The sequence below is a fragment of the Enhydra lutris genome, unplaced genomic scaffold (genome assembly GCF_002288905.1).
Source record: "Enhydra lutris kenyoni isolate GAN:26980312 unplaced genomic scaffold, ASM228890v2 scaffoldscaffold35, whole genome shotgun sequence".
Taxonomy (NCBI): domain Eukaryota; kingdom Metazoa; phylum Chordata; class Mammalia; order Carnivora; family Mustelidae; genus Enhydra; species Enhydra lutris.
The window spans coordinates 15,972,843-15,984,931 of NW_019154119.1; the positions used below are offsets into that span (position 1 = coordinate 15,972,843).

General features: G+C 54.9%; 1 long non-coding RNA gene across 1 annotated transcript in view; it reads left to right on the forward strand.

Moving 5' to 3' along the window:
• The first annotated feature begins 1,510 nt into the window (after window positions 1–1,510).
• LOC111154047 overlaps window positions 1,511–12,089 on the forward strand; it is a 19,014-nt gene continuing 8,435 nt past the window's right edge. The window contains exon 1 of the long non-coding RNA XR_002641052.1: window positions 1,511–1,550. This is a non-coding gene — a long non-coding RNA (uncharacterized LOC111154047). The remainder of the gene's footprint in view (window positions 1,551–12,089) is intronic.

The window sequence follows — 12,089 nt, forward strand, 5'->3', positions numbered from 1 at the left end:
AGCCGCCTGTCCTTATCTGGGGGTTAGTTCACTTACAGTAATAAACGTTTTTCTTTTACTATCTCATGACCCAAAGCTAGAATAATGATTTATACCATGGGTATTTCCTTTGCTTTTTTTTTGGGGGGGGGGGTTGCTTTTTCTTTTCCCTCTTTTTATAATTTTTCTTTCCTAACAGCGATTACTTTTTATGATGGGGTTTTGGGTGAGGCGCAGCGTTGGGCCGCGGGGTCTCAGACCTGGCGGGCAGGGGTGGAGGACGGAAGGAGGGCCCGGCGCTTTCCGCGGCGGCGCTCGCCCAAGGGCTGGACGGGCTGTCCTCGCGGAGGGTTGCCCCTTCCCTCCCCCTGTCGCGTTTTAGGTCCGCCCTGACGCGGGAGGGAGAGGGTCTGCAGTCTGCGGCCGGGGGCCACTGAGGCGTGAAGCCCCGCGCGCTAACTTCCTCCAACCTCGGGTGTTCGTACCCATTCGAGGAGTGGGAGGCTCGCAGAGGCGACGTCGCTCACCGCCTACCCAGCCCGGTGGGGGCAAGGCTGTGACATCACCTCCCTGCTCTCATCCCGTGCTCGCGCAGTGCGTTCCATAAAGTGAACACGCCCAGCCGAGGTCGCCCCAAGGCCTGTCGGCGCCCGGAGGGTTTCAGTTCCAGGCGGCGGGGACCTGGCTGACCCGAGGGGTCGCGGAGCCAGAGCCGGGCAGGCGGGCCTGCAAGGGGGTCCCCACCCCAGGCGGGGAGGAGGAGACGGGGCAGACGACTGAGGAGGCAGACGGGGCAGACGCCCCGCCCCAGTGCCCCCGACCCCCCCCCCCCGGGCCCCCCCCCCCGGTCCCGCCCCCCCCCCCATCTCGGCCCCTCACCCTTCAGGCCCGGATCCGTATCTCATTAGCGCCCCGACCCCCCTCCACCGCCGGCCGAACCCGGGTCTGCGTCCCGGTCCCCCCGCCGCCCCTCCCTCTAGCGCCCTCGCCACTCCCCACCCCCGCCCAGGCTCGGATCCGCACCCCAACCCCCGGCTCGCCGGGTCCTGCATCCCTGCCCCCAGATCGCGTCCCCAGCACCTCACCGATCCCCGCAACCCCGGCCCGGGTCCGCACCCCCGCCCCCGGCCGCGCCCCCTCCCGCGTCCCCGCCCCGCTGCGCCGCGCTCCCGCCCCGGGGCCGAGCTCGGGCGGCGAGGGTGGCGAGACCGGCCTGCCCGGCGGGCGGCGGGGGCGCCATGGGCAGCGGCAGCAGCCGGAGCGGCCGGGCCCTGCGGCGGCTCCGCAGCCCCGACAGCCAGCCGGCGGGGTCCGGCGGGGCAGCCTCGGAGGGCGGGACGCGGCCTCTGGTCTCGGCGACTGCGGCGGCCGCCCGGGAGGAGGCCGGGAAGGCAGAGGCGGCTGAGGGGGCTGCCGAGCCCGACCCCGGCCCCGCGGCGCCCCCCGACGGCGGGGACGAGACCCTGCGCCTGCTGGACCAGCTGCTGGCCGAGTCGGCGGCCTGGGGCCCGGGGGAGCTGGCCCCGCGGGGCCCGGCGCGGCCCCGACCCGCAGCCGGCGCCGGGAGCCGGGTGAGTGTGGGAGCCCGCGGAGCCGTTGGGGCCGCGCCCTGTCCCCCAGCACCCCCCAGCCCCCAGCCGCGTGCTTCCTCCCACCCGCCTCCGCCCCGCCCCCCGGCCTGCGCGGCGCCCGTCCCCCTCTGCCCCGAGTGTCACCCACCGTCTCTGTGTCTCCGAATGCCTCCGAGATGTCCCGCTGATCACGTGGCCTGTCCTTCCCCAGCACCCCCTCTGATTTTCTCCCCGTCTGCCCCTTCTGGGCGCTGCTCTCACTGTCTCGAGTCTGGGGTGACAGTGCTGGGAGCAGCCTGGAAGAGAGGGGGCGGGGGAGACACACATCCCTTGGCAGAAATGCGTCTCCCAGGCTGTCTTCTGGCCAGAGCTCGCCTTCTAGAACTGTGTGTCTGCCCTCAAAGCACAGCATCCCAGGGCCCTTCCAGCCCAGGTGGGAGCTGGCCAGGGGTGCTGGCTTTTCTCTCAAGAGGAGGCTGCGAAATGGTGGGGACCGGTAGCCAAACAGTGGTTCACAAATGTGTCAGACACGTCAAGAGTCTTGCCTTGCTAGTCGAGCAATTCACATGCTACTGGCTATTTTTAAGATGTTGTGGAATCTGTTTTTAGTTTCCCGGTCCTCTCTTCCAGAACACTTGTAATAACAGTCCTGTTGTTCTAGAAAAACAATAAAAACGAGCGCTCTGGTTTGGCAACAGTTTTCTCTCCAGCAGAGCAGAATGAACAAGATCTTTACTCTCAGCTGCCGGGCATGAGGTGGACGCCAAAGGCAGCGCCCCCTTTTCTGGAGCCCGACAGGCTTAACTGCCAGGACCCAGGGAAGTGTCTTCTGGGGGCAGCCAACAAGCAGCAGAATCCTGAAAAGGCCTCCCTGAGGGGTGGGGAGGAGAAGTGGCTCAAATCAGACAGTGCAGAGTGTCTCAGCCCCCGCCCCACCCCATCCTCCTGCCTGTCCCCTGTCCCCTGCTACCCTCCCAAAGTGAGCCGCAGTGAGTAAGACTGAATTCGTTCACAAGATTCCTTCAGGACTACGTCACCATTCAGTTATATAACACTAGAAATGGATAAACAGTTGAGAAACTTGGGGGAAATTCTCAGAGAGCATGGAAGCAATCATCTAGTGTCCAAGTTTCAAGCGCCTTGGAAACTCTCAAAGTGAAAACGAGAGGAAAAGGAAAAGAATGGATTTCCCCCTGATACGCTGAGTATCAGTGACTCTCAGGGAGCAGGGCTGCCTTACTCACTGTTCCAGTCATTTCTATGAGCCCAGCACCCCGCTAGGTGCTAAAGCCAACACAGATGGCACACGGTCCTTGCCCAAAAGCGATTCACAGTCTAGCTGGGGGAGAGAGACAAAAAGCAGAACACAGTGTGCTGAGACAGACTTGCACAGAGCCCACAGGAGGAGGGACCAATTCCCTGGAGAAGTCAGGGGGACACGCCAGAAGGACGGCCCTTGACCTGAATCTGGAAGGATCTGTGGCCTTAGCCAGGCAGACAAGCAGGGAAGAGAATTTGTGCAGAAGGAACCCTGCATGCGTGGGTGAAGGCGATGGGGTGTGGTCTGCAGTGCCCAGGCTGTGGATGGGGAGGGCCTGGGTGGAAGACACTGACGGGTCGCTACCACGCTATCGGGTCGTTCGGGAGTTTCCCCACCTTAAGGAGTTTGGACTTCATCCTAAAAGCTATGACTATCTCTGAAGGGCTGGGGGTGCAGCGTTTTGTGTTTTAGGAAGAGGACACGAACAGCTGTGGGAGGATGGGCTGGGCCAAGTAAGCCTGGGACCAAGATAGCCCGCTGGGGGCTGCTGTGGTGGTCTGAGTGAGCAGGTCCTGAACGGAGCAGGACAGTTAGAGGCCGAGGGCAGGTGGACGTACCTGGGAGGGACAATCGGCCAGCCGGGGTGGTTCTTCTGGAGGTGGATTGTATGTACCTACTGTGCCATAATTATTTTGTGAGTCAATCCTAGAATCTTAGATTATTAGATCTGTAGGAAAGCTCCTCGAGTCCAATTATTTTCAGGTGTGGGGAGATGAAGTGAAAAGGTCCAGGCTCCTAATTTCTTGACTGTAAAGTCCACAGTTAGAAGGTCAATCGCCTTTCCGCTCAGTTGTGAGGCTTATGCTTTTTGCTGTACAGATGACCTCCTTGGACTGATTCTCTTGGCACTTGTACATCTTATAAGATTCTGAGTCGACGAGACATCATCGAGCTAGGGAGAAATTAGTATTTAGTCGTATCAATATTGACTATCTAAAAACCAAAGGGCCAACTTCAACCCATACATAGAAGTCGGCCCTTCTCCGAAATGTTAGAGATGCTGTTCCCAAGGACAGAGCAAATGTTTCACTGAGCAAGTAAATGACACAATTTAAATTTCTTGAGGAGGGAAGGACAAAAACCTTCCTTAGGTTCTAAACTATCTAGCATTTTGAAAGAGAGAGGTATTCTTCATAAGACAGTATCAGACTCAAGTGAAACTATCCCTTTAAGCACCCATGTTTAAAAATTTTAACCACCGTTGATTAGACTCTCTTGGAGACTGATTATGCATATCTCTGAACCATCATCCTGAATATTACGGATTACACTTGACTTTATTCAAAAATAGTCGTAGCTCATATTTCAACGTGCACTTGGGTCTCGGACACGCATTAACTCTTTTCGTCTTTAGCATTATTCTCGTCCATTTTTAGAGATGGGAAAGAGAACAGGCACAGAGAGGTTAAACAACTTAACCAAAGCTGCACAGTTATGGCGGAGTGGAGATTAGACTCTGGGCAGTCAGGCTCCTGTACCTTGTACCCTTATGATCAAAATGGCCCTAACAGTTATGATGCTTGTCACACTGTAACCATTGTCTGTCTCTGAGCATCCCCCACCCTAGTGGTCCCTCTCTGAGCTGCCCTTGGGGGAGGGGCTGGAGTCACATACCCAGGCCTGCTGATTCCATGTTTAAAGGAAGAGCAGGACCCTTCGAGGTCAGGCCAGAGAAAGGTTCTTCCCTGGCCCGGAGAATCATCTCTTTGCCCAGTGGGCTTTGTGGCAAATATTTGAGTTAATCAAGTGCTCATGTTTGTCTCATTTCTTAATTCTTGGTTGTTTTCCTGATACAGTGAAGGTTGCTGGGTAAGAATGAAGTATTGCCATGGTCTAAAACTGGCATTTTTAAAGTTAAGTTTTAAGAAGTATTTATGTTTATTTATTTATTTGAGAGAGAGAGAGAGATTGGGGATGGGAAGGAGTAGAGAGAGAGAATCCTAAGCAGGCTCCACACCCAGAGCCTGATGCGGGGCTCGATCTCATGACCCTGAGATCATGACCTGCCATTAGGAGTCGGAACTTAACCAACTGAGCCACCCGGTGCCCCTTTTAAGAGGTATTTAAATCAATCATATATATCACTATGTATGATATATATATATATTCCTATCTACATAGGTATCTACAAGCGGCATTATGTTGATATTGGTGAAACTATAATATTCCCTTTTGAATTTTTATATAAAACTATCTCTTAAACAGCTTTTATATGGCTGCATAGTATTTTTAATGATTTTAATAAATGCAAAATATCTATCAAGTCCATATGCTTTAGCGAAACCGTCTCCTGTTGCTGTCCTGGGTTCATTTCCACCTTCATGTCTGTGCAATGTTAGGTGTACAAGGCAAAATGCCTTTCCCAAAGCCAGTGGGACTTTAAAATCAATAGCATTTTAGTGGGATATTAAAATGGAAAACTATTTAGGATGGAAAAATTATGTGAGGAGAGCTGACGGTTTGGGTTTGGGTTGTATTAAGTTATTTAATCCGATTCTAGTTTTCTTTCTTTTTTTAAAAAATTTTTTAAAAGATTTTATTTATTTATTTGACAGAGATCGCAGAGAAGCAGGCAGAGAAAGAGGAAGAAGCAGGCTCCCTGCTGAGCAGAGAGCCCAATGAGGGGCTCGATCCCAGGACCCTGGGATCATGACCGGAGCCGAAGGCAGAGGCTTTAACCCACTGAGCCACCCAGGTGCCACCAATTCTAGTTTTCTAACAGTGCAGTGGTATCTCTGGTCCTCGGTGCTCTGGTAGCTCGAGGAGGTGCCCTGCACGGCTGGTCCGTGCGCTCAGCTCGGGCCACGTGCCATTCGAGGTGCTGGGTGTACGTAGTGACTCATACAGGCAGAAGCTCTGCTACCATTCTGATCACAGTAAGCCCACCAGGGAACAAAATAAAGTACAAAGAACAATAAAAGCAGGGACACCTGGTCCGTTAAGAGTCTGACTCTTGATTTCGGCTCAGGTCATGATCTCAGGGTCGTGAGATTGAGTCCCATGTCGGACTCTGTGCTCAGTGTGGAGTCTGCTTGGGATTCTGTCTGTCCCACTCCCTCTGCCCCTCCCTCCAGTGCCTCCCTCTCAAATTAAAAAAAGAAAGTATAGCAGCAGGAGCTGGGGAGAACAGGAGTGGGTCCAGGTTGTCCTTTTTTTAATAGATGGGCAGGGATGGTGTCACTGAAGGGTAGTACTTGGGAAAGCTGTGGAGGAGGTGAGGACTGCCCCGCTTCTGTGGGAACTGCTGTTCCAAGCTGAGGGGTCAGTCAGTCAGAGGTCCTGGGGTGGAGCCTGGAGGGTCTGCCCAGAGAGCAGCGGGTTGGCCGGTGTGGTTGGAGTGGAGAGGGCAAGGTCAGGGTTGTGGGAGACAGGCTGGTGCCCAGGATGGGCGCCCAGTGTCTAGGCAGAGCATCATGGTCCTTTGGCCACTGTTAGGCCATTGGCCCACTGACACAGAGGTCTTTGTAAGTGCTTGGGGCTCAGGGGAGAGGTTGTGGCTGGAGCTATGAGTGTGGGAGCCAGCAGAACAGAGGCACGTGGAGGGTTGACCAAAACACCAGTAACAACGATGCCAGCTAACACCCTCGTGTGTGCCAGGCAAGCACTGCTGCGGGTGTGTATGTGTGTGAGCTTGTGTGAGAGGAGCCAAGGACCCGGCCCTGCTGTGTTTAGATGCGGAAAAGATAAGGGGACATGCCAAAGGGGACAACCAGTAACGGGGGAAAAATCCAAGAGGATGCCATGTCTGGAAACCAAGGGAGGAAATTGTTTCAAGAAGGGAGAGGGGAGCAGCTCTTGTAAATGCTGCTTGATGGGATGAACAGGATGAAGCCAGGGAGCTGGCCACTGACCTTAGCAACTTGGAGATCCCTAGAGCCCTTGGGAAGAGAGTGGGGGAAGCCCGACGGGCTGGGGTTCATGGAGAATGAGGGGCAAGGGACCAGAGTGTAGTCAATGCTTTCGGGAAGGTTCTTTTTCCAGTGCAGTGGCAGTAGATAGTCAAGGATGGCTCTTTTAGGATGCCCAATTAACCATAAAATCTCAGTCCCAGACGGGGTGGATATACAAAGTCTTTGAGATTAAATGCACTAGTAAAATTCAAGGGCACTCTTAGAGAGGAAATTCTGATACAACCCAACAAACATAAATTCTGCCCCTTTACTACCACATTATGTAGTTCAGACTTTGTTCCCCCTCCTGCCTCATAAATCTGGGCTGATCAAGATCTAGGGAAGTTTGTTTTCTGGGAAGTTTTTTGTTTTTTTAGGATTTTATTTGTTTTTATTTTTTAAAGATTTATTTTATTTATGTTTGAGAGAGAAAAAAAGAGAGAGAGCGAGCATGCAAGTGAATGGGGAGAGGCGGAGGAAGAGAATCTCCAGCAGACTCCCTCCTGAGTGCAGAGCCTGAAATGGCTGGATCCCAGGACCTTGAGGTCATGACCCGAGTGAAATCAAGAGTCCAACGCTTAACCAGCTGAGCCACCCGGGTGCCCCTATGGATCTTAGTTTTTCTTTTTTTTGAAGATTTTATTTATTTATTTGACAGAGACAGCAAGAGAGGGAACACAAGCAGGGGGAGTGGGAGAAGGAGAAGCAGGCTCCCTGCTGAGCAGGAGCCCTATGCGGGGCTCAATCCCAGGACCCTGAGATCATGACCTGAGCTGAAGGCAGGTGCTTAACTGACTGAGCTACCCAGACACCCCTAAAGATCTTATTTTTAAATAATCTCTATATCCAACTCAGGACTTGAACTCACAACCCCAACATCAAGAATCACACGCTCTACTGACTGAGCCAGCCAGGTGCCCCTCATTTTCTGGAAACTTTATTGTTGCTGCAAAGGTAGCACATTTTGTTTTTACAAGAAGGTCTAGGCCGATCGTGCGTTCTAGTTAGGCGGAATGAATCCGTCTTCCAGCATTTTTGTGAAGGTTCCATTTTGCTCTAGCAGAGGAGGACCGGGATAAGGCTTGTGTGTTCCCACCAACCAGGACTTCGGTGTAGCCCAGGTTCACAGCTACCGTGGGAGGTGAAGGGGAAAACAGCAGTCAAAATGATTACGTGGCTGGAAAGCAGATCACCAGAGAGACTTAAACGTGATGGATGATATGATGGACTTTTGGCAAAGAAAATAAAGCCACTGTTTTGAAGAGTTACTGTCGTCTGCATTCAGATGTGATCTATACCAAAGCACACAAATTTGAGTGGGAGTAGGTGGTATTTGAGCAATCTAGGAAACACAGAGGAGTCAAACGTAGTGCTGACGCCCAGAAAGCTCCTAGCTGTGTTCTGGAGGGTTGTGTAAACGCACCTTTGTCGTTCAGCAGGGAAGCCCCGCAGCACAGGTGTGTCGGAAGTATTACACACCCAGGGGGTTGAATAATCCCACCGGAGGCAGGCGTCTTCCCGGTGGGCCTGACGTCTGAGTTGGTTCTGAAGGATCGGTTGAGTTTTCCAGCAGCAGGAAAGGGATGAAGCATTCCAGAGGGGCAGCGTGTGGAAAACCCAAAGGGATGAAACAGTGAGCAGCCCCTTATAGCCGGACAGCGAGGGGATGACGGCTGGAGTGCAGAAGGCAAGCGGGTCGCCTGAGTCCGGATTTCGCAGCCCTCTAGGCTAAGGGGTGGAAATTCATCCTGTAGGCAGTGCGGAGCTCATAGAAGTTGTCTGTGTTTATTATACTTAAATGTTGATTTTAAAATCAGAAGAGGTAATAGACATGCACAGGAGAGAAGATGTGAAAGATGTCCCGAAAAGGAAGTGTCCCTCCCACCATCGCCACCTTTTCCCCAGGTCCCTTCCCCGGAGACATTGCCTTATTTCTCATGCCTGCTCTCCGGGCCAGCCTCCCTTTCAGAAGGTCAGAGGTGGCAGCGGGGAGGGAATGAGCGGGGACTGTGCAGGAGTGGGAAGCTCCGGTAGGAGGGTACTGCACTGATCCGGGACAGAGAAGGTGGGAGAAGACCAGGTGACAGGTGGGTGTGACAAGCAAAGGGAGGCGAGTTTCTAGAAAGATGTGGGGGCTTCTTGCTTGTGTAGTTGAGCCGATGATCACGCTCAGTGCCTTACACGTCGGGCCGGGGCGGGAGGAGGACCAGTTCCAGGGGCCGTCTGAGATTCATGTCCACTGCGGAGAGTGGTTCGTGAGCATTGGCCTGCAGGCAGCCGGGCTGGGGTGTGGTGGGGGGAAGCACTTGGACTGGGGGAGAAGAAGATTAAGCCTGGAGAAGATCAAACGCTGAAGGCGGAGTCCTCCCCTCAGGGGACCTGTAAACACAGTGAGGCTGTAAACTGTGAGATACACAGTGCCTGGAGATGTGGGTCGGCTGGTGACCTCGGAGGGCTCCCTCCCTCCATGGTTGCAGGATGGCGGCCGCTGTGCACGGGGTGAGAGCCCAGCCCCGCAGCGCCTGACCTGAGCAGTAGCTACTGAGTGCTGGGTGGAGAGGCGAAGGGGGGGGGAGGGGGGGGGTCGCTGTTGCATGCCTGACATCCAGCGGTGCTGGTGAAGACTTTCTGCGCCCAGGAGCTCTAGCTCTGTCAGGGGCTGGGACAAGTGGTGCCTGGGCTCTGGTGAGGGGCCAGCAAGAGTCTGGGGAGACCCAAGGTTCTTACCTCATTCAGGGCCAGGAGCCCAATACCAGCAAGGAAGGAGACTGCTGGCTTCTTCCTCCCAACATCCAGTGTCCGGGAACCTGGTGGTCTCTTTCCAGTTGGAGAATCAATCACCAGCCCCGAAGGGAGTCAAGGCCATGAGGCCCACATCTCATTTGAATATGGAGGGGGGTCTTTGGGGCTCAGCAGGGGGAGCTGCCCCAGGGCCGGGCGGGTCCCCTGGGAGCCACGCCAGGTCATCTCCCTCCCCATGCAAGGGCCCGCGCCCCCAGATCGGGGCCGCCCCCAGGGTGGGCAACGGTCTGCCTGCAGCCCATCCGTGAGTCCAGCTGAGTCCACAGTGTCTATAATGGCGTGAAGATGAATGTGGTTGTGCTTTATAAGGTGAGAAAACACTATAAATGCAATTGATTGTCCTTTTCCTCCAATCCCACCTCGTTTCACTTCTCCAGGCCTTCATTCTCTCTGGAAACACTTTCGTGAAGGCATGGTCTTGTGAAGGGAGGTGGGGGCTCCCCGACCGGTGGTCTCAGAGTCAGAGTCTCCTTTGGGAAAAGTCTGGTTGTCATTTGATTCATGCAGAACAGCTCTCCCTGCTGAGCCCTGGAAGACCTTGGAGTGGGGCGTGTGGGGACAGGAGCGCCCCCTGGCGGCGGGAGGGCTGGACTCCCCACCCCCACCTCTCCCCGCAAGGCACAACAGGGGACCTGGCGAAGGTGGGGAGGCCAGGCACCAGGGCTGCTCTCAGGCTGTTCTCTCCACACTATGTATTCAAGTGTCCATCGTGAGACAAGGAGCCATAAAACCCTCAACCAACCGGACCAACCTGGGCTTCCAAGAAGGATAATTCTTCGATAATGAAGAAGGGGACGTCTTCCCGGGCTGTGAAATATTATTACCTGGCCATAAAAGGGAGAAAACTACTGGGATGCCTGGTGGGATCCATGGGTGGAGCACGCGACTCTTGATCCTGGGGTCATGAGTTCAAGCCCCACACTGGGCGCAGTGAAATGTCGCTACACACAACGTGGATGGATCTCAGAATCCTACACTGAGGGACAGAAGCCAGGAAAAGGGCGCACGCTGTGTGATTCCTCACCGGTCGTGGCTTCCAGACGGAGCCACAAATCCGCAGGGACAGTGGTTGCCGGGAGGCAGGAGCGTGGCCGAGGGAAGCAGGGAGGACCACAGAGGGGGCTGACGGCTGGCATGGTTTACCGTGGAAGGCTACCGAACTGGATTGCTTACACATCTGTGGCAATTCTGCATATCACTGATAGGTGTGTGTGTGTGTGTGTGTGTGTGTCTGTGTGAGTGTGAACATGAAGAGTTAAAACTTCTTCTCTAAATAGAAGAAACAGAGCAGAGACGTTTTGGTAAGTAAAAGATACAGTACATTTCCTAAAAATTGACCACTGATACTTTGCTTTTTCCAAAGTACCCTAGTGTAGGAGTGTGAGGAGACTAAGAGACCCTCTGATTCACTCCTTCCCCAGCGCTTGTGTGTTCCTCCAAGCCTGCACAGGATCGCGAGTGATGACACACACACCCCCCGCCCACCCGCACACACTCACGCGCTCCCTGAGCTCAGCCCAGTTCCCACAGCCACCGGCCTCAGCCCAGGTGCCATGGCCCCCTGGGCTCCCAATGTCTGTCTGGCCCAGAGGTGGCCAGCTGCCAGCGGGCGGGTGGCTGGAACGTGTGTCCACGCTAGGCCTGGAGCCGCCAGCAGGGGCTGCTGTGTCTTTGCTTTTCATCCAACTTCCCTTCGCTGTCTCAGCGAGCTGGGTTTCTGGGAGGGCGTCTAACGCGGTCCACATCTGACAAAGTCAAGTGAAAGGCTGAAACGCATTGACAAGGAAAGGACCGCACACTCAGACCTCGGGCATAGGAAGAAACTTCAGTAAACATGGAGCAAATGTAACAAGCCTGAGCCATCAGGGAGATTATGAAAGAAAGAGCACCACGTCCCTTCCAAACCTGGCTGCAGGGTGTGCAGTCCCCGCTGGTGATGGTGTGCCCAGTCCTAGCTGCCCCGTGAGGCCAGCAGTGTGTCACCATTCGTGGCAGGGAAAGCAGCGAGGCAGTGGAGACGGGCTGAACCTGCAAAGGTCTGACTCTCCCGCTGGGAGAAACTGTATTTGGGACAACGTTCACAGAGTCTGGTGATGAGGGGGCCTGGCCAAAGCAGGTGGCGGTGGAAGCGGCTTCCGGCTGAAACCGACGAGAGGCGCAAGGGTGCAGATAGCATGAGTTGAAAAAGCAGCTGGGGACGGCTGGCAAGCTACTGCTTCTCTTCTCGGGAGCTCCTGGGAATTCAGGCAGGCCCAGCGACCGAAAGCCGTCGGGAGGCAGGCCGGTGGCTGTGTAAGCAAAGACTTTCACGGGTACCCGAGAGAGTTGAAAGCAGGGTCCCAAGGAGATCTCTGTCTAGCCCTGTTCGCAAGAGCGGCATTCGCAGTAGCCAACATGTGCAAGCGGCCCGACAGCTGGATGGAGAAACAGGACGCGGTCCACACACGCAGCGGGATGGAGAAACAGGACGCGGTCCACACACGCAGCGGGATGGAGAAACAGGACGCGGTCCACACACGCAGCGGG